General features: G+C 50.0%; 1 long non-coding RNA gene across 1 annotated transcript; it reads left to right on the top strand.

Moving 5' to 3' along the window:
• The first annotated feature begins 4,189 nt into the window (after positions 1-4,189).
• Positions 4,190-19,491, top strand: LOC143692053 (uncharacterized). The gene is made up of 3 exons (XR_013179935.1): positions 4,190-4,395; positions 17,119-17,269; positions 18,311-19,491. It is a non-coding gene; the product is annotated as an uncharacterized LOC143692053 (long non-coding RNA).
• Positions 19,492-19,721: the final 230 nt, after the last annotated feature.

Genomic DNA, 19,721 nt, shown 5'->3' with positions numbered 1-19,721 from the left:
AGCGCCGGCGGTAGCGGGCCATGCTGCCGCGGGGGCGGGGGCGGCGCACGGCCGCTTTTATAGCGCAGCGGGGCAGCCCCGCCGTGACCGCAGCGGGGACGTCGCCTCTGCGATGCTCTGGCATCACAAAGGGCCCCGCCGCACCCTCGCTTCCCTGAGAGACTTCGATTCGCTCGGAGTGTAATCCGAAATTACAGAGAGCCTGTTTTACCTGGCTCTCCTCTAATAGCAGCAGCCTTTACAAGGAAAAGAAAAGGAAAAAAAATGCATAATTTAGTTTTGTCATCTGTCTGAGATAGGGCAGGTAAAACACAGGTGCTGAGATGGTGCTTGTGGAAATGGAATGCAGCCATCTGTTACACAGCGATCTCCTGGTACTGCTGAGGTTCATCTGTCAGGTGCCTTCAGCTTCCAGGAGTAAAGGTGTTCACTCCAGAAACAGGCAAGCAAACGAGTCCTGTGTGTTGATCCAGTGCTGCAGCTGGGAAGGATGCTGGAATGGCACATCCCAAGTGGAACTGGCACTCAGGAACACCCAGCAGTGCCCAGTGCTCAGAGACACCGAGACCAGCACAGTTTGTGCAGTGTTCACTCTTCTGCTTTGGAGGAACCGGCCCTGCAGGTGAGGTTCCTGTGAGAAAAGCAGAGCCCCGGGCATGCTGTGGATCCTCAGGTGCTCCTGGGCTCCAGCTCCACATCCCTTCCCTTGGCTGCCACTTTCATTACCCGTGTGGTTCCATCACCTGCAGGGTGCTCAGAGGGAGCTGACACTGCTGGGTGCCTGGTGTGCAATTAGTAGTGCTGTCCTTGCTGTGCATGGCAAGAAATGGCCAATTCTATTATATTTTCTTTGCAGACTGCTCTAAAAGGAGAGAAAATGCAAGTGGTAGTTAAACTTCTGGAAATTGTCTTTTTTGGAGAACTATCAAAATCTATATAATTCATGGTTTAACAGTTTTTTTTTCATTGTCTGCATTGTTTCTCCAACTGGTATTTAATACACCAAGGATGTCCCTTTGATATTTCCCATCATCTTTTATGAAGTGACCACATGCCCTCCGTGCATTTTGGTAAGAACAGGAGTCAAGTCACCAGAGACTGCAAAAGGAGCTTTTATTTTGGCTTCTGCTACAGAAAGACCAGACCATGACTGAGCCTTTTGAGAGTGGATACTAAAGAAGGGTCTGGTGGCCAAACCTGCAAGGGCTCAGCTGGCCTTGGTGCCACTGGAGTCCCTGGCAAATGCAGCTCTGCAGCCCCAGGAGTGAAGCACAAGCCCTGCTGGCACTGATCTCTACAGGTTCTTGTCCAGCAGCACCACTCAAAGAAGGGCTGACTTCAAAGACAAAAATGCAGCTTCAGCGTCCCCCCCTGTGGGTGGCAACCAATTCATGTCCAGGGAAGCTCTAAATCAGGGCATGGCCAGAGCTGTGGGGCAGAGGTTGTAGCTGTGCTGGACCAAACACGGGAGCTTTGGGGAGAGGAGGAACGCTTGTCCCTCAGTGCCTGACACAGTTGAGACTGTGGGGAGAAAGGTAAAGTCACATGGAAAAAGGGGAATTTCCTGGAGCTGTTTTACTGCTGGTCCCTCCATAGCTGTTGCTGTGTGTAGGTGCTGGTGTTTGCAGAGGGAAGTTTGCAGCGTTTCTGCAGAGGCTGCAGGCACTGGTTGCTGGGAAGAACAATAATAATCAATGAAGAGCAAACCTTGCCCAGCTCCTGCCAACATCCCTTGGCAGCTGGCACGTGCACAACAGGTCTGAGATGGGGTAAGAGAACAATGAAAAGTGTCCCTAATTAAATGGGGTAAAAATTGGTTGTGAAAATTGGAATTCTCATTGTGGTAAGTCTGATCCCTAATGGACCTTTCAGAGAAACACCTTTCAAGCTGCTGTGTTGCTGTGACACTTCAGAAAAACAGCAAGCAGCAAATATTTCCTGAATGTTTAGGGGATTTTTTGGGCTTAAAGAGATAATTTTGCAATTTTCCCCCGTATTTTTAGTTGATAAGATGTTGATCTTAAGAATTATCAGGAGAGAATTTAAGACAAGGGAACATAGCTAAACGATGCCATATGCGAGTGCAGGGACATTTGCTGGTTCAGTTCTCCCATTCAGTGTTTTTCTCTGTGTTGGTTTTGCTCAGAAGCCTCTCCCTGCCCTGTGGTGTGTGAGATGCAGCTGAGGTGCAGATCCGTGGAAGCACAGGGACACCAAAGGCTGGGGCACCTCTTGGGATTGTCCAGCTCGTCCCAGGGGTGGCTCAAGCCCTCAGTCACCCTCGTGGGCCGTCCCTGGGCTCACCTGGCAGGCTGAGCTCTCTGTCCTTTGGGGAGGGGACTCCCACGGTGACATCCACATCATCTCTTTGTTCCTGGGCTCCTGTCCAGAGCCCTGAGCTGTGCCCCTGCCAGCTGGGAGCTCCAGCCACTGTCACCCTGCTGCTGCACCCTGTCCCTCCCCTCTGCCTCTCCTGCCCTGCCCATCCCTCCTGAGGAGCCTGTGAGTGTCCACCAGGGCTCTGCATTCCAGGACTCATCCCAGCAGCTTTGGCTGTCACTGCTGCCGGGGATGTCAAATCTCTGGGACTGGAACCAAGCCTCCAGCTCCTCTGGTTTATGCCTCAGGCTGAGCACATGAATATAGAAACATTTCAGGTGTGCACATTGTAACCAAAAGCCCCTGAAGCAGATTGAGGGATCTGTTCCAGGTGTTTGTTCCATTTTTGGCACCCCATGCCATGTCTCATAATTGGCAAGGCAGGTTTTGACCCTTTCCCCTTTCCAAGCCAGTTTAAGGCTCTGTCAATGAGCCCCACTGGCTCCTGTGCTGAACTCTTTTCCTCAGGGAGAAAGGTGCCTCCCATCAGGTGTGAGAGGATCAGATGTTGAGTGGATCATTCTGTGCTGAACAAACCCCAAACTTTTCCATTGACACCAACCTCAGTCAGGCATTGGCCTGACAGCTCTGCCTATTCCTATCGCTGTAATTTGGTGTTTTGGGAAGAATTGAGGAAATCAGCCCCTGGGCTCCTGATCCCCCTGCAATCATCACAAGGCCCTGAAGTGTCTTTTTATTTCCCAGTGAGTTTTTAGTGACCCATTTGTGAGTGGCTCATTGTGGAGAGGAGTTCTCCAGGGGCTGTTTGTGGCAGTTTGTGTAAATCTGGCACCTGGGACATGGCTTAGTGATTGGATTGGCAGCTTTGGGTTAACGTTTGGATTTGCTAAGAGAAAAGTGCTGAGAGATGGACCTGGGAGGGTTTAGTTGGCTGTTTGGAAAGGTTTCCTCACCAAGAAGTGCTGTCCAACATTGGAACAGACTGCCCAGGGCTGTGGGGGAGTCACCGTGCACCTGAGACATGACTAAGTGGTGGGATGGGTAATTTTGGGTTGATGTTTGGGTTTGACACTGACGGCAACACAGGGCAAAGCTTCCACTTGGGGATGTGCATGGCCACCCATGGACACTCAGGGATACCCACAGACATACAAGCACAGCCAGGGACACGCAGGGACCAGGATCTTCTACCAGGGGACAAGAAAAAAGATGAAAGTTTGGAGAGATGCAGCTGGGAGGGTTTAGCTGGCTTTTTGGAAAGGTTTCTTCACTAAAAAGTGTTGTCAAACATTGGAACAGACTGCCAGGGTTGAGGTGGTGCCACCATGCCTGAAGGGATTTAAAGAGAGGGTAAATTTGGCACTTGGGACATGACTTAGTGGTGGGATTGGTAGTTTTGGGTTAACGTTTGGATTTGGTGACCTGAGAGCTCTCTGCAGACCCCACTCTGTGTTCCCTTCACTTGGGGATTCAGAGCCCAATCCCCTGCACAAGAGAGAGTTGTCACTGAGAGGGGCTCGTGGCAAGCTCCCACTTGTGGCACTGCCCTCAGCCTGAAGGCCCTGAAATGTCTTTTTCTTTCCTGGTGACTTTTCCGTGGCCCATTTGTGAGTGGCTCCTTGTGGAGCAGATTTCTCTGGGGGCAGGATGGGGGCCAGCCGGGTCCCACAAGGCCGCACGTGGGGGGAGCCACGGAGGATGTACATGTGGCACTGGGGGACATGGCTTGGGGGTGGGGTTGGTACTTTTGGGTTAAAGTTTGGATTTGGTGACCTGAGAGCTTTCTGTTGACCTCACTCCATGTTCCCACCACCTGTGTAGTCAGGACTGTGCCACCTGCACAAGAGAGATTTGTTACAAACAAAGAGAGACTTGTTACTTGGGGACACACACGGACACCCACGGACAGCCTGGACACGCAGGGGCACATCCAGGGACACGCAGGACACGCACGGACACTCAGGCCCAGCCAGGGTGTGACCCGCAGGGACAGCAGGCCCAGGCAGGGTGTGACCCGCAGGGACAGCAGGCCCAGCCAGGGAGCCGCAGAGCCCGGTAAGTTTTGCTGGCCTTTATTGGCATGCGCAGCCCCGCGCCACAGCCGCGCTCTGCGCGCTCCTCGGGCCGGGCGAGGCCGAGCCCCGCGCTCGGCTCAGCGGCGGCGGCGGCGTCTGCGGCTGGAGCGGCGGCTCCGGCGGTAGCGGGAGCGGCGGGAGGCCCGGCGCCTCCTGCGCACGCCCCGGCGGCGGGAGCGGCGGCGCCGGCTGCGGCTGCGGCTGCGGCTGCGGCTCCTGCGGGAGCGCCGGCGGTAGCGGGCCATGCTGCCGCGGGGGCGGGGGCGGCGCACGGCCGCTTTTATAGCGCAGCGGGGAAGCGAGGCAGCGGCAGCGGCCGTGAGGTCACAAAGGGCTCCCGGGACAGCCCTCGCTGCACCCGATCCGGCCGGAGCCAGCGTCGCCAGTGAGGGCACAGCCGGGCACGCTGGGACCCCTCGGGTGCCGGAGCTTTGCGGAGCCGGCGTCAGCAGTGACAGCACGGCTGGCCTTTGTGATGCCCGAGCTTCAAAGAAGCTGAGGTCACCGTGGGCCAGGATGGGATTCTTGTGATGGGAGAGGTTTGCAGGCTGCTTTCAGCAGTTCCAGCACTATTGGCCCTTTGTGACATCAGAATTTGGAAGGACCAAAATCACCAGGGAGGTCACAGCTTGTAAGCCCCTTTTAACACCAGAGCTTCCCAGAGCTGATGAGGTCACAGTGAGATGCCAGGGGCCACACGGACACCCCCAGCTCCAGCATCTCCCACACCTGGGTGGTGCCCAGCAGGGAGCAGGATGCTGTGGTGTGAGATGTGTCCTTGTCCTTCCAGGGTGGATGCCCGGCCTTGTCAGTGTGCCAGTGAAAAAACCCTGATGCCAAAAGAAATAAGAAGGGGAATTCTTTCCTGGGTTTGGAGCCCCACTTCTGCTGGCCAGCAGCAAGGGGAACCATTTCACTGGGCCAACAAGGCAGAACAGTCACACAGCCCCAAAAACTGGTGCCAAGTGCCCTTGTGCCCTGAATGCAGTGGGGCTGCAGAGAGAACAAACTCTGACTTTAAACCAAGAAAATGATAAGATCTTGTGCAGGGACTGGCCTGAAGTGCCTGGAGGCGACGGCCTCTCCCAGCAAGGCAGAGCAGAAGCCCCATGAATAGAGAGCAGGGCCTGTCACCTGAGGAGATGTTGCTGGGCAGAGGCAGTGGGGGATGCAAAGAGCAGCCTGGGCTCCCAGCAGCCAGCCCTCAGGCTGAGAGTGCTCTTCCCAGGCAGAAAGAGGTGCCTGAAGTGCTCATGACTCCAAATGATGACAAAACCCTGAGGCAAGAAGGGATTTGTGACACTAGGGCCCAACTGTGCTAATGGATCCTGGGTTCTCCCAGTTGTCCCACACTCTGGAGAGTCTGCAACTCCAGCTCCTTCCACTGCTGGTGCTTTTGACGACCTCCAAGGCCCCGGTTTCCATGAATATGGAAACTTGGGAAGCAGAAACAGAATGTGGACAAATGGCAGCCGGAGTGGATGGGGTTGCAGCAAACCTTTCCTTTCTGCTTCTCCCTGCAGCAGGAGGACAACCCATAGGGGTGGGAGACTCTCACCTAGGGCTGCCACACATTCCCCAGGTCCTCTGAATGCCAGCATTTCCCAGGCCAGGCAGTGAGGAGCAGAAAGGTCATCTGGATCATTTCGGGAGGAGGGACGAGACACAGAGCCATGGATGTGTGACAACGGTGACCAAGGTAGAACAACACAGAAATGAAGGGGTTTCAAACAGGAAAGCGGTAGTTCCTTTTTTCTCCTGGACCCCGTGCAGTCCTGCCTGTGCCAGAGGCTGCAGGGAATGTACCGGGATTGGTGGTGGCCGGCAGAGGGCAGGGAGCTGCATTCTGTGCACCTCTGCCTCTATGGGCTGGTTGTCTTCCTCCAGCCTCTCCTGGACAAGGACACAGCACCCCTGACCCACAGCATCAGCAGTGTTGGGGCTGCCCAGAGTCGTGAGAAGGCCGAGAGGCTGCTGAGCCCTGGCCAAGTCAGGGATGAGAACAACAGCCCTGTGGCCAGAGCCAGCCTCAGCTCCAGCAGCTCCAGCAGCTCCAAATCCAGCAGTTTCTGGGAGAGGATTGGCACCACCAGCCCTGCAGGCTACAGTATGGAAGATGAAGCTGGAACATTAGAAACCAGTTCCTCCTGGGGTCCCAGCTGTCCCTGACTGTGGAAATCCACAAAATCAGAGGGTTTTGGGAAAGCTGCAAAAGGCAGGCCCCAGAGGCAGTAGAACTGTGATTGGAGATAAGCAGCAGCCATGAGATTGGTCAGCAGAAAAATTATTTAAAAAGGAGAAAAGCAAGGATAAATAGAACAATGGTCTGTGTATTAACGCTTGTCTAGAAAAACTCCCTAAGCTACAGCAAAGTTTATCTAGCAAGATATTAGGAAGTTTGAAGCTTCATAATGGAGCTCTGTGCATTGTGTTTTAAGGCTCACAAGCAGGTATTGTATTTGAAATAAGCAGGCATTGTTTAACTAAAGGTACATGTGCTTATAGTGGTTGGATAGAGCTACTGTCAATGTGCTTTTGCTTTGTAGGATTGGTCAAAAAACTTATAAAGTTGTAACATTAAGTTCTTAGTCTTAGTTCTAAGTTCTTAGTTCACATCTGCTGCCTGGGATGTGAGCTGGTGGCATCTTCCCATTGTCACAACCATGTAATGAGACTGATGCTGGAAAATCAAACAGCTCAAGGCACGTTCCACAGCAGTCCTGTCCCATTCATGATTTGTGCAGAGACCCCCGGCTGGCAATACCTGACCTGTGTACAGGTGGGACCAGTCCCAGGAGCAGCTGCAGCAGCCACTGGCAGCAGGTCCCTGTGCCCAGGGCAGCATCCACAGTTCCTTCCCTCCTGCACAGAGCAGGAACTGCTTGCCCAGGTGGCCCTGCCACCAGGAGTCTTCTCCTTCCAGCAAGAGACTCCCCCGATGGGAGAGCTGCAGGGGCCTGTCAGGAAAGACAAGGAAATGCATTGCCGCTTCCCTCACACATTTTCTCGGCTGCTCCCCATTCTGGGGCTTCTCCCCTTCCCCTTGTGCCCCCCTGTGGGGGTCACCCCTGTGCTGGGGGCCTCAGCTGTGTCCCCCAGAGCCCCAGGGCTGTGTCAGCCATGTCTCTTCCCACAAGAAATCCTGCTGCAGTCACACACCTGAAGCAGATGCCAAGAGTGGGTGGGGAGGATAATTGATCACAGTCCCAATGGGGAATCAACATCACTCCTGGCTTCTGCTGGCAGCTCCAGTTGCCTCCCTTGGTCCCAGTGCCATGAGGGCCCTCCTGAGCTCTGCCTGGCCTGAAGAAGCCTCCTCAGAGCCCCTGGACAACACATCAGGGTGTCAGCATGGGGACCATGATGAGAAATGCCCCCACCCTGGGGATGTCCAAAGGGCCTGGCAGGAGCTTCCTCTCACAGCTGGGTCCAGTGTGCTGAATACCTGTGGCTTGGAGGTAATCCTTCCTCTCAACCAGGGCTGGCCACTGATGACCCAAATCCTCCAAATCCCAGCATTGCACAGGGAAAGGCAGTGACATGTCATCCAGCCACAGGCTGACTGCTCCCACATCAGTCCTGCTCGTGGGACAGCTCAGCAGTGTGTCAGGAGCAGGGACAAGACACACAGTCATGGCCACTGACACAGGTAACCAAATGAGAGTAACATGGAGATGTAAAAGTTGAAAATAAGAAAGAATGTTTTCATTTTGCTCCTGACAACGTGCACCTGCAGGGGGGGGACCATCCCATTGTGACATCACGGGGTGGTGGAGGGTGACATCGCAACTGGCAGATTGTGACATCGCCTCCATTGCTGGTGACACTTGGGCACCAGCAGAGCCTGGGACAGTCTGGCCCACACCTTGACTTCTGCCAACCAAGACTGCAAGGCCTGGTCTGAAGCCAGGCCTTTCCCAGTGCTGGGTGGTGTGCCAGGGGCTGTTGCCAGAGAATTCAGCAGCTCCCAGTGCCAATCCCAGAGCCAGAGCTCCTGTGCTGCCTGCTTGGGGCAGCCAGGCACAGTGGGTGCAGCACTGAGGGTGACACCCCTGCTGTCCCTGCAGTGCCTGAGGGACAGGTGACAGGGCTCAGGCAGACAGGACAGCGTCCTTCCCCAGGGGCCTGGGCATTTCCAACCTTTTATTCCTTTCCCTGGCACAGCCAGTGAAAGGAATAAAAGGTAGGCCTCTCCCTCCTGCAGTGTGTGTTGCCTCTGAGGGAGAGCACCTCCTGGTCTTGCGCTGTCCCCAATGTGCAGAGCACAGGAATGGCCACGGGGACAGACAGCAACTGCCCCATCTGCCAGGACACTTGGGATGACGCCGCTTCAGCTCTGCCCTGTTGCCACCAGTTCTGCCTGGGCTGCATCCTGCGGTGGGCCACAACAAATCCCTCGTGCCCACTCTGCAGGACACAGATAGAGACCGTCAGGTTTTCCGAGCGGGGTGAACAGGACTATGTCCAGTTTGTCATCACCTCCCCTGTGGAGTCAGCAGAGACCCACAGCCAGGCAGGGAGAGCTCCTGGTCACCTGGACGAGAACAGCCCCCAGCGCCCTGCAGTGTCCCCTGCACCTTCTCCACAGGGGATGCTGTCCCCGGCTGAGCAGGGGACTTCAGGGCCAGAGTCTGTGGGTGGCCTCCTGCCTGAGATATGGGCAGGGATTTTCCGTCAGCGACGATGTGTCCTGGAGCGCATGCGGCCCTGGCTGCGCCAGAAGCTGCAGGGAATATTCCGGGACCGGTGGTGGCAGGCAGAGGTGGCAGAGAGCTCCATCCTGTGTGAGCTCTGCCTCCACGGTCCCGACGCAGCAATCCTGGTCCTGAGGCTGCAGAGCTTCCTGCAGGAACACACAGCACCCCTGGTTCGTGGCCTCATCAATGTCATTGCGGGCTGGTGCAGCAGGGAGGCCAAGAGACGGCTGCGCTCCCACGACACCAGAGAGGACAACAGCGCCAGCTCCAGTGGCTCCAGCAGCTCCAGCGGCTCCAGCAGCTCCAGCGGCTCCAGCGGCTCCAGCAGCTCCAGGAGCTCCAGAAGCTCCGGCAGCTTCAGCAGCTCCAGCAGCTCCAGAAGCTCCAGCAGCTCCAGCAGCTCCAGCAGCTCCAGCTCCCGGGACAGGACTCCTGTCCGTGTCCCTCCAGGCTCCAGCGGGCAGGAGGAAGCTGGAAGATCACAGACCAACCACAGCTGTCCCCAACCTGTGCCCAACCCCACAGAGCGGGAGCGGCCCTGGAGGAGCCGGCAGGGGACAGGTCCCTGTGCCCGGGGCAGCATCCGCAGCAGGGACCACCCGACCTTTTAAACTCCGGTGCAGTGCCTGATTATTTTCTTACATTGCACTGCAACTCTGGAACTGCAAGGAGTTCAGTCAGGTGGAGTAACAGACAAGGAGTTTATTGCAGATGTGTGTGTGAATACTTCTCTCATCCAGGAGACTGAAAAGCAACTGCTGTAATTGAACTAAAAGTCTGCTTGCTAAAATGTATTTCAAACTATACATTTAATAAAGTTATATGTAAATCTAAACATGAATATTTCCAAAGAATCTTTGTGACGCTCTCTTTCTTACTTTATGATGATGGGAGAAATTCCTGTGGTCTTTTTCCAGTCTCACAATTACAAAGCAAATGACAACTGAGTATTTTCAGCTCATGCAAAAAATACATTAAACAAAATATAAACAGGTACATTTGAGCTGCATTTCCAAAGCATGTGGTTTACTTCTGTCATGGTTTGACACTGGCACAATGCCAGTGCCCCCATGAGAATACCCTCTCCCTGGTTTCTGCTGTGAGATGTGACCAGGAATAAGCAAAGCAGGCTACCACTTAGGAAAAAAAAAAAGTTTATTAACTAAACTACAAGGGAAGGGAAAAAAAAAAGAAACACACAAGGAAAATGAAAACTTCACAAATACATCTCCTCCTCCTCCCCACCAAATTCCCAATACAATACATCCCCCAAATGATCGACTCTCAGTCCGGCACCACCCTTCAGAATACTCAATCCTCAGTTCTTCAAGGAGAGAAGAAGTCCTTCTTGTGCCATGGGGACCTCTTCCTTTCATGTCCAGTGCTCTCACCACTGAACACGGACCAGAGCTGCTTCTAGAGTCGACTTTTAAGGATGTTCGTCCCACTCCAAGAAGGCACAGTCTCAACTTTGGGACATCTGTCCCCCCCATATTTTTCACCCCCTGGGCCCGAGGGGTACCCACACCGAACCCTCTTGGTCCTGAGGCATTGCCTCCCCCTAGAATTCAGTCCCTGTATCACAAGGAAACATGGCTCTGTCCATGGCTACCCAGAAAGAGTCCAGCATAAGCCACTCCATCATCTCTTCCACCTGAGTTCTTCTCTATTTCTCTCGTGGCCCATTTCCTCTTATCTCATCTCTATCTCTCTTCTCATTCAGCTCCAGGAGGATCAGCATTTGCAAGGTTTCCATCACCCAAGAAAAGGGTTAAAAATCTGAGGCTCTGTCTGTCCAGAACTCCCACGGCTGCGCTGCCGGACACCTTCTCGCACCCTCCCTTCTCCTTCAGGGCTGGCCAGGCATGGGCACAGGCTCTCTCTGTGAAAAATGCGTGTATTTTATGATTTGCTTTTCGCAAATATTAAAATGAATATTATATGTGTTGTGTTAGAAAGTAATGCTGTATTAATTCTCTTAAGTACTATGTTAAATATAGTTTTAGGTTATAACAATTGTTAAAATAGAAACGATGCTATGTAGGATACTCTTTTTAAAAAGAAAGGACTCGCAGCGAGATAGCCGCCACAGGACACCTAAATCTTTCAGAGAAGAAGAATTTATGGCCCTCTTATCAGAAGAAATGAACTTCTTCCCGCCTCGAAGGCGCTGTTAGGATTTGGAGGAAGAAGTTGACGATGACCAGACAGAATCCTGTGCTTGAATGGAATTTATGCATCATGGATGAAGTGTATGAATATGCAACAGGCTATTGTTTTTAAGGGTTAATCCTTTGTTAACGGGGGTCCTTTTTTGGGCTCGGGCTGCCCAGAAAAAGGTACCCGGAGGTCCGTAACTCTTTGTCTTTATTGTCTCATATTGTCTCATATTGTCCTAATTCCGTTTGTCCAAATGATTATTACTCTAATTGTATTACTATTTTCATAACCATTTTATTACTATTAAACTTTTAAAAATTTTAAAAACAAGTAATTGGCATTTTTAACATTCTCTGTCTCTCCTGGGGGGGGGGGGGGGGGGGCGCGGGGGTGGCTGCCCGATGCCTCTCAGTGCTCCTCCACCCTTCCATCCTGCAGGGGCCTTCCCCTCCCTTCTGTCCAGGGCCCCGGCCTACCTCACCCAGCCCCGTGGCTTCCCCTGGGCCTACCTCACCCAGCCACATGGCTTCCCCTGGGCCTACCTCACCCAGCCACATGGCTTCTTCCCCTGGGCCTACCTCACCCAGCCACATGGCTTCTTCCCCTGGGCCTACCTCACTGGGCCCCATGGCTTCTTCCCCTGGGCCTACCTCACCCGGCCCCATGGCTTCCCCTGGGCCTACCTCACCCAGCCCCATGGCTTCTTCCCCTGGGCCTACCTCACCCGGCCCCATGGCTTCCCTGGGCCTACCTCACCCAGCCCCGTGGCTTCCCCTGGGCCTACCTCACCCGGCCCCATGGCTTCCCTGGGCCTACCTCACCCAGCCCCGTGGCTTCCCCTGGGCCTACCTCACCTGGCCCCATGGCTTCCCTGGGCCTACCTCACCCAGCCCCGTGGCTTCCCCTGGGCCTACCTCACCCGGCCCCATGGCTTCCCCTGGGCCTACCTCACCCAGCCACATGGCTTCCCCTGCCTCGCCCAGCCCGCAGCAGCCGGGCAGGGCAGCTCTGAAACTTTCACTGACTGGAACCCAAGAGAGCCTCCCAGGGTAGAGCCCTGCTTTAACCCCGTGCTCTCAGAGGCAGATCCAATGTCCCAATGGCCACATTAGGTGCCAGTATTAAAATCTGAGCACCCATTGGCCTAACCACAGCATCCCAGAAAACATATTTCCTGTTAAACCACCACAACTTCAATGCTTATAGCTACAGAAGAGAAAATTAGAGAATCTGTCTGCTGAACAAAAAACTACAACCGTGCAAACACAATCTGTTCCTCCCTCAAATGAATATTCTCATATTCGAAACACTGTTGCAGATGGAAGCCAAAATTCAAGTGATATTATTTCAATCAGATGTATTAAAATATTTAGGAGAGCATTATTGGTCTGGCTTACTGAGTGTCTGAATGAATGATCAACAGAAAATTTGCACATTCTGACATCACAAGTATCCCAAAATCTTACTTCCTTGAGTAAGTCAGATCTTCCAGAGATTTCAGCAAGCAGCTTTGAGTTTGGTATGTTTTTTTCTGTCTCTAAAAGCAGCCAAGAGCTTACACCTTTGCTCTGACCATCCTTTGTCTTGAACTTTGCTTACTTTGAGGCAAATGGGCTCACAGGAGACACTTGGGTGCTGCTGAGTCACAGATCCTGGATTCTGAGCACTCCCAAGAAGATGTCTATGGTTGTCAGACATATGGCAAGAAAAATGCCATCAAAGAGAAAAACAGAAACAAGCTGAATTCTGGCACTGCTACACCCTCCATTAAACCACAAAGCTGCTCTCTACCCTTCTCATTAACACAAACACAGAAACACTGACAGCCATGGTTTCCAAGCTCTAATTGTTAATAGGAATGAATTCGTTTGCCTGCTCTCTGTCAGACAGGCAGAGGGAACTGCAGGAGCATGTGAAGCCTGTTCTATGCTGGGACAGGGTGAATTTCTGCCAGGCTAATTCAGCCAGAGGCCTGCAGGGTTTTCCAGCAGCTCTGCATGTCTGTGGGTGTTACAGAAGCACAGAGAGCTCAGTGGGGACCCAAGGGCTTGCCCAGTCAATGTCCTGCAAATGCATCTGCTGGAAGCAGCACATGCCTGGCACATCCACAGCTGGATGACTCAGAGACATCCATGAGCCAGCAGTGCCCTGGAGCTGTTCCTCTTTTGACCTCTCCCACAGGGAATTTGCTCAGGATTTTAGGATTTACACAGTGGGTTGGGCCATCAAAAATCTGTGGTTTCACTGCCCAGCTTTTCTGGAACTCAGGGATCTCCTGGATATGTCCCCCAGTCACCTTCACTCACTGCCAAAATCCTCACACATCTGTGGGCAATTCCACTAAGCAGGTGGAAAAGGGGTTGGTAGGGCTGGCCACCAACAGAGTCATTGTTTCCTGCTTGGTGATGTTAGCTAAAGTTATCCACACATTTTCTTTCAGCTGCGGGACTACCCATGTGGTAAATGCAAGGAGGAAGCCAAAAGAACCAGTAGCAAGTGAGCAAGGATATCTGGGTCTACTTCATGACTGTCTTAAGATGGTTTCTTTGTGGAAATGTCTTTGTCTTCTTTTTCTTTCTTCTGTTCTGGTTGGGCTTCTGTTGGTGGGGCGTTCTCTGGCAGGGGCTGGAGATAAGGTTTGATGTTCCTTGACAGTATCCACCAGGGTCCAGCATCTGTGGAGGATACATGCACACCCCCTGCCCCATATAATTAGTGGGAAGGGCCCAGAAACCTTAATTAGCACAGAAGGTCTTTCCTTCAATTTAGACTGTGTTGTGTTAGTGAAGTGCCTGCAGGGTGGGAGGGGCTTCCACAAAAGAGTTGTTAAGAACATTAAAAACATACATAGCTTTAGATAATCTTTCTACTGTTGACAGAGTCTCCATCCCCCTTTTTTGTTTTTTCTAACAGATCTTTTAGGGATCTGTGTGCTCTTTTGATTATGGATTGACTGGTGAGGAGTGGGGGGCGCCTATAACGTGTTTCACACCACGCAAAATGAGGAATTGCTGTACTTTTTGAGATACATAACCACATCCATCATCTGCTTTTACCTTCCAGGGGGATACCTAAAGACAAAAGGCTTGCAGGAAGTGTTTAATGCTGTCTCTAGACTTTTCACCATTGTGTGCAGCGGCAAATATCACTCCTGAAAAAGTGCCAGTTGAGATATGTATATATTTAAACTTTCCAATGGACTGATAGTGAGTTATGTCTGATTGCCAGATTTGTAAACTATTTATTCCTTAGGGATTGACCCCGTTTCCCACTGATAAGACTGCCTGCTAATTTAGGGCAGGAGCTAACAATCATGTGAACTTGATCTTTATTTAGACTGAATCATGTCATTAACAAAGGAGCATTTTGATGGAAAAATGAATGACTTAAATGAGCTTGGTGAAAGAAGTTTGGTAGGTTTGGACTGGCATTGCTGTGTGGGTATTCCCTTTGGTCATGAATCCTGGTAAAGTGGTGTCTGAATGAGCATGTGTCAGAAAGTAGGGCTGCTTTCTTCAAGAGAGAAGAAAGATTAATTTTTAAAGCAAATTATACAACTTTTTATTAGCAATAAATTAAAGGAGTGATCCTTCTGCTCTTTCCACAATAGCTGCAACATAAAATGAATCTGTAACTGAATTAAAAGAAAATGAAAATACAGAAAAGGCACAAACAGCTGCAGCAAGCTCCACAATTTGTGGTGATCCTTCAGTGATCTTAATATCTGACTCCCAGTCACCATTAGGATTTTTCCATGTTATTACTGATTCGCAGCATTTCCTGGACCCATCTCAATGCTCTCACTGTAAAAACCGTGAGAGCATTGAGAGGAGTATGGCTTCTTACAGGCTTCTGAATTACTTTTAAGGAGGAATGCAATAATTTATGCTTTGGGTAATGAACAGAAATTTGCCCTGAAAACTTTATTAATTAATTTTATCTAATTATATAAAATTAATAAATTTATTAAAATTTAATAAATAATTAAAATTTATTATTGAAAAACTTCAGATTGTTGAATTAACTATTCTAAATAAACAGAGGTAACAGATATGACAGAAAAATCTTTTCCCAAAAGGGAATCTGGCTTTCATTATTCATTGTGACTTAGCTTCGGGGCCTGTAATAATGGTTTTAATAATTTCATAAGATAGGAACACCCATTCTAGAATTAACAGAGGGCCTGATAACTTTTGGTCCCATTAGAAAATTAAGCTATGAAGGTGTGGACTTTCCCCTACCAACGCAAACAAATAGGGTATATCTGGGTTACATCTGTGTGCTTGGCAGGTTTGCAAAGCTGTGGACACTATTTAGGGCCGCTCTTGCTTTTTGACTTTGTTTCCTGGGGGAGTTTACGTCCGTATCGCCTCTCAACAAATCCAACAACGGAGCCAAGTCCTGGTTGGTTATTCCAAGGAGAGTCCAAATCCAGCTGATAGACCAAATGAGTTTTAGAAGCTCATGCAGCGTTGTTGGGTCTTCCTGCAGTTGGATGGTCTGTGGGAGAACCGAGCACCTGGTTAGTTTGTACCCTAAATATTCCCAAGGAAGGGATTGCTGCATTTTCTCCTCAGCTATAGATGGTCCAGATTTACACATCCCACCAATTGCTCCAGCAGCAACAGTCTGTAAAGCTGTATTGTCTTTGGTGGCTATGAAAATATCATCCATGTAATTAAGTATGGTGGATTGAGGGAACTTCCTGCGAACGGGTGAAAAGATTTTTGCCACATACCATTGGCATATAGTTGTGGAATTCCTCATGCCTTGCAGGAGCACAGTCCAGTGGAATATTTTAAAGAGTGATTTTTGTCTGTTAATTGAAGGTACCAAAAAAAAGCAAAGTGCGGTACAATCCTCTGGGTGGAGTGGGATACTAAAAAAACAATTTTAGATATCAATCATTATTGACCACAGTCCATTGGAATCATGTTGGGTGATGGTAACCCCTGCTGCAACATTTCTTTAATTACTTCATTAACTTCTCTTAAATCTTACAACAGACTCCATTTCTCACTATGGGGCTTTTGGTAACAAATATTGGAGTATTCCATGGGCTATTTGTGGGGGTAATGTGTCCTTGGCCTAACTCTTGAATTAGAGTCTCTAGCACAGCTAATTTGTTTTCTGGAAGGGCCACTGATCAACCCAGATGGGCTTCTCTGATAAACAGTTGAGTTTTAGGCTGCTGGGGTCGTCAGTGGCCCTCATTAGAAATTTGTTTCCAGCCTGAGGCTCCGTTGAGACAAAATTTCTCTTCCCCACAAAATTATTTTTTCTTTTTTCGGCTATAAATGACTTTATGATGGCCACTCAACCTTCTGGCTCTTTAAAAGTGATGGGATGGAGGTTGTGCATGGGGATGCTGTGCCCTCCAATTCCAACTAATCAGTCTAAGGAAGGAACAAGGGTCTATTCCGGATGCCAGTAAATTTCTGATATTACAGTTACATCTGCCCCTATGTCAATGAGACCTGAGAGGGTGGTGCTCTTGCCCAAACAGGTCAGGATGCAGGTCAATCGAGGTTTTCCTTGTGTGATGTGCTGGATCCATGTGATGCATGGCCCTCTGGCTGTTGATGGTAGAGAGAGATGGGGAGACTGACTCCCTGCTCAGAATCCAATTTTAGTATGGGATATAAGCACTTATATATTGTTTCAGAGAGACTGGTAATGTGTACTACAATGATTAGGTTACAATCACATACACAAACTTATGCATATAACAACATCTCTTGCTTGCAGAGTTTAATGGGATTTTCTTTTTTTTCTGGTAAACCTGTTTGATTTATTCTTCTTGCAATCCAGGTCTAATTTTCAAATTTCCGTTTGCTTTTGCCAAGGCATCCTGTTATCAAATCTCTGATGTTAACCAGGTACAGAGTCCATCAGCTGTCTCGTGTCCCCCAACATTCCAACATCTGGAGGTCTCATTATTGGTCTCTTCATCAGCATCAGGAAGGAGAAAGGCCTGGGCAAAAATGAAACCTTTAGGTATGAAACAAGGTGGGTTAGGACATGTGGTCAAAACTGTAATTTCCTGACGGGATGTAACTGCTAAGACTAATCCTCCCACAGCTTGTCTGTCCACAATTAGAAAGCCTCGTGGCTGCTGTTGTGGCCCAAGGAGCCCTGCAGGAACGGTGTGGTGTGTAATGTCAGTGACCATTACTGGCTGGGCAGCTGACAGCTCCACTCTGGTACCTGCTGACATTGAAACTGGGAGCTCACTGATGAGGTGCTGCAGGTCTGTGTTTGATGGTCTCTGTTATACCCTGCTGCTCACCACGGGGGTGGACAGGGTATCTTGTGTCGTTGTGCACCGCTGTCCCGCGCTCTGCTGGCAGCTTCCTGGCTGGCAACAACACTGCCTTTGGACTTGATAAGATTGGTTAGTATTTTGATTGCCTTTATTGCAGTTACATTGTCCTTGACCATTCCCCCTTTTTGGTTTCTTTTGCAGTTTTTTGCCCAAAGGACTTTATGACCACAGTCAAAACCTTGTCCATTTAATCCACTTTTCTGATTTTGTTGGCTTCGAGGCTTTTGTTGGGAATTGTTTAATGCATTGGCCAAAACTTAGGCTTGAATTTAAGCTGTATATTCTGGAGTGCTTAGTTTATTACAGGCCTCAATGATTTTATGAATGGAAGGTTCTGATTGGCAAGGTAGCGCCCGTAAAACATTCTTGCATTCTGAATTGCTGTTTACAACAGCCAATTGTTTAAATTGTCTTTCCTTCACTGGATCATCAGTTTCTTGTTTTCCTGTGGCATCTTTGAGCCTGCCTACAAAGTTCATATAGGGCTCAGCAGGCCCTTGTCGGATCAGGTCTCTGCCATCAGTTAGAAAAGTATAGTGAGCTTCTCCCATATTTTCAAGCCACTTTACTAAATTCTTTGATTTTGCTGAATGCCAGAGTTTCCCAATATGAATTTTCCCTCCTGTTGTACCAGACTGGCATAACTTCCAATTTGTTTGCTAATTCCCAATCCCCTGTTTTCATTGCTTTTCTTTTTATTTTTTTTTCCCCAGGCTTCTTTTTCAGATTCTGCCAATGGATGCCTTCCTCCGATGAGGAGGAGGAGGAAGATGAGGATTCGGAAGGATCACCTTTAACTACATACACTGTGGGGACCCTGGGATGCATTCCATTCCCTGGGTTGGGGAGACACAAGAGGCTTCCCTCAGGGGCTGTTGGGACCCCACTGGCTCCTTCCCCTGTTCCTATGGCGCACTGAACAAGGATCTCTTCTGGAAAACATCTGCAATAGACCACTCTGAGAATTTGGGTTTTTTTACCCCAGTGTGATGAGTTTGAAATTCTGGTTCTTCCCTCCTTTTACTTGGGAAGAGAGTTGGGTTGAGATGGAACCAACACTCACCCACACGCAACAAGAAGTTTGCCTCCACCTTAAAAAGTCCTTTCTTCAAGAAAATTGTTGTTTTTCAGAGAGAGAGTTGAAATGTTTTGTACACTGGTTATTTAAACATTTTCCTTATATTTTGCCAAACTCAGTCCTAGCCGATGAACCTTTGGAAGTAATTTGGGAAAAATCAGGAACTAGGAAAAAATTCCATAAATAATTCCATCCTTTGCTTAGTATGATGACGAAATGTGTTCTGACTCTTGATGAACATCTAAAAAATGATGAACCCCAGCTGAAAACCCCTCCTCTGCGTTCCCCTCTTTGTGCCCCTGCACCCTTGCACCTCCCCTGTTGCAAGAAAAGACTCTCCAGGTTTTCCTGTCCCTACTCCTACTGACCAAGCTGGCTCTCACCACAAGGCCACAGCTGTATTGACACAGGTGTTGGGTCAACTTCTAGCCAGTCCCTTCCTGGACCACACCAAGAGTGGCCACCCCTTGCCTGGATTGGCCTAGGTGGTGTATTGTAGTGTGTTTTCTTTATCTGGCATATTCACTGTTTAATTTGAGGTTTTGCAATCTCTCTGTATTGTCCTCCCGCTGTCCTTGGAGTAGCACAAGCCCCCCATTTTGTGTATTATGTTTCTAAAATTAGACTTGCTCTCTCATTGTTATTCAGTTAAGTGTCAGTTTTTCTGTTTGTTACCTGGCCACTCCCTGCCAAGTTTCAAGCCCCCTCTCCTCCTTCCCAGTTGTCAACCCCTCCTGTCCCTACCCTTTTCCCCAGAACCCTCCTTATTCCTCCTTCCATTAAATGTCATCCCTTCCTGAACCTGCCCTTCCCTTTAGAAACTTCCCTGTCGGTTTTGTGTCCTTCAAATCCCCATTAGTTCACTGAAGCTCTTCTCCCTTGAAATCCTTCATTGGTTTGTAGATTGTATTCCCCGCCTTGTGTTCCACCCTCAATCCTCCCAATTAGTTAAAGAGGACACAAAAGAACAAATGTGTGCAGCAACTTATGTGCAGGGGAGGGAACAAGGGGAGGTTACAAACTTTGACCAATTGCAAGGAAGCTAG

The sequence above is a fragment of the Agelaius phoeniceus genome, chromosome Z (genome assembly GCF_051311805.1).
Source record: "Agelaius phoeniceus isolate bAgePho1 chromosome Z, bAgePho1.hap1, whole genome shotgun sequence".
Lineage (NCBI taxonomy): Eukaryota > Metazoa > Chordata > Aves > Passeriformes > Icteridae > Agelaius > Agelaius phoeniceus.
This window is presented reverse-complemented; position numbering and strand designations above follow the sequence as displayed.